Raw genomic sequence first — 2,595 nt, forward strand, 5'->3', positions numbered from 1 at the left:
AAAAAAAAAAAAAAAAAGAAAAAGAAAAAATGTAGCTGGTCAGAATTAAGATTTGCTGTTTGTGGGAAACACAGGATTTTAAGGACTTAGTACACCCCCTAAAAAGAATGTAAAATAATCACATTTATAAGTTTTTTGAGACCGGGTCCAACTCTGTTGCCCAGGTTGGAGTGCAATGGAGCAATCATAGCTTACTGCAGTCTCAATTTCCCAGGCTTAGGTAATCCTTCCATCTCAGCCTCCCAAGTAGCTAGGACTACAGGTACACAGCACCATCACCAGCTAATTTTTAAAATTTTCTGTAGAGAGAGGGTTTTGCCATGTAGTCCAAGCTGGTCTTGAACTCCTGGGCTCAAACAAGGGTGATGTAGTGTAGCAGAGAGAAAACCAGCTATGTGACCTTGGCCAAGTCATTTAACTTCTCTGAGACTCAAATTTTAAGCTTTTAGTTTTCCTAAAAGATGACTTGCTCCTGAGGGAGTTTTGGAAGAACAAAGCAGAGAGTATTGATAAAAAAAAGTATTGGTGGCATCTAATGTCACCAAGGTGACAGACTCATGGCAAAGCTCTCTGCCTTATCTAATGCTCACCTTAGAATGAAGATTTAAAGTGAGATGCTTACCTTACTGTACTTCCCAGAAATTGAAAAGCTGACCTACTCTTAATAACTAGGTCATCATTCCTTTGAAATTCAGGTGGTTTCTAATTTCTTGCTTTGAACAAATTTGAGAGAGAGCCTAAACTTATTAGCTGATGATTAAAAATAATATTTCATGAGTGATTACTATGATATTTTTGGCATGCAATTCAGAAGGTCAAGGATGTGATTTTGTGATAATAAAATGATTTCCATCTGTTTATGACAGTGTTTCATAGTGTTTATAAAATCCAAAAAATAGGAATATAATTAAAATTAATTATCTTCAATTAATTGAAAATATTATATTGAATATGATTATAATTATATATATAATTGAATATAATTATAATTATATTGAATTAATATTCAACTATCTCTTTCTAACAGTAAATTGCATTCATCAATAGATCTTGAGTGCAGTGGCGCAATCATAGCTACTGCAGCTTCAAACTCCCAGGCTCAAGCAATTTCCTGCCTCAGTCTCCTGAGTAGCTGAGGCTACAGGCACATGCCACCACACCTAGCTAATTTTTTTTTTTTTGAGAGAGAGTTTTGTTCTTGTCACCCAGGCTGGAGTGCAATGGCACAATCTCAGCTGACCGCAACCTCCACCTCCCAGGTTCAAGCGATTCTCCTGCCTCAGCCTCCGGAGTAGCTGGGATTACAGGCATGTGCCACCATGCCCAGCTAATTTTGTAGTTTTAGTAGAGACGGGGTTTCTCCATGTTGGTCAGGCTGGTCTTGAACTCACAACCTCAGGTGATCCACCCGCCTCTGCCTCCCAAAGTGCTGGGATTACAGACGTGAGCCACTGCACCCAGCCCGCTAATTTTTTTTTTTTTTTTTTGTAGTCTCACCATGTTGTCCAAGCTGGTCTTGAATTCCTGGTTTCAAGTGATTCCCCTGCCTTGGCCTCCCAAAGTGCTAACATGACAGGCATGAGCCATCACACCCAGCTTTCATCCATAGATTTTGAAAGAGATGTATATAATCACATTTTACTAAGTATATGTAACAATTACCAAAATTTAAATACGTTGTTTTCATCAAATTTTTATGGCTAATGTTATAATGAAAATCCAAGTAAATTTAAGTAATAAAAGACTTTCAAACATAAAAATATATTACATTAAATAAAATTCTGCGAATGGGAAACAGAAAGGAAATAATTCAATGAGAAAAAGGAATGATGTAAAATTACAGTTTTTTATGAATAATGAATTTATAATATTAGATTCTATTAAAAATAAGTCATGATTATTTTAAAATATCTATTTACAATGCAGTAGAAATTGTATCCTTTAAAACTACATTTCTAATAGAAAATTTTATTTTTTGTTTATAATGTTCATATTTTGGGGAACATGTGATAATACATTCATATAGTAAAGATCAATTCAGTGTAATTGGGATATCTATCACCTTAAATATTTGTTTTTTCTTTATGCTAGAAACATTCAAATTCTCTTTTAGCTATTTTGGACTATACAATGTAGATTATTGTAACTACTGATCTATCAAACACTGTGTCTTATTTCTTCTATCAAACTATATATTTGTTCCCATTAATAAACATTTCTCCCCACTCTTCTCGACCTCTGGTAATCACCAGTCCACTCTCACGAGATCCACTTTTTTTAATCTCCCACATATGATTGGGAACATGAAATGTGGCCGGGCGTGGTGGCTCACGCCTGTAATCCCAGCACTTTGGAAGGCTGAGGCACGCGGATCACCTGAAGTCAGGAGTTCGAGAGCAGCCTGGCCAACATGGTGAAACCCTGTCTCTAAAAAAAAAGACAACATGAAATGTGTGACTTTCTGTGCTTGGCTTATTTTAGTTAGCATAGTAACCTCCAGTTTTTGTTTTTGTTTTTCCATGTTGCTGCAAATGACAGGATTTCATGCTTTTTGGTGGCTGAATAACATTTAATTGTGTATATATATCACATTTT

The sequence above is a fragment of the Cebus imitator genome, unplaced genomic scaffold (genome assembly GCF_001604975.1).
Source record: "Cebus imitator isolate Cc_AM_T3 unplaced genomic scaffold, Cebus_imitator-1.0 Scaffold35, whole genome shotgun sequence".
In the NCBI taxonomy this organism is placed as follows: Eukaryota; Metazoa; Chordata; class Mammalia; order Primates; family Cebidae; genus Cebus; species Cebus imitator.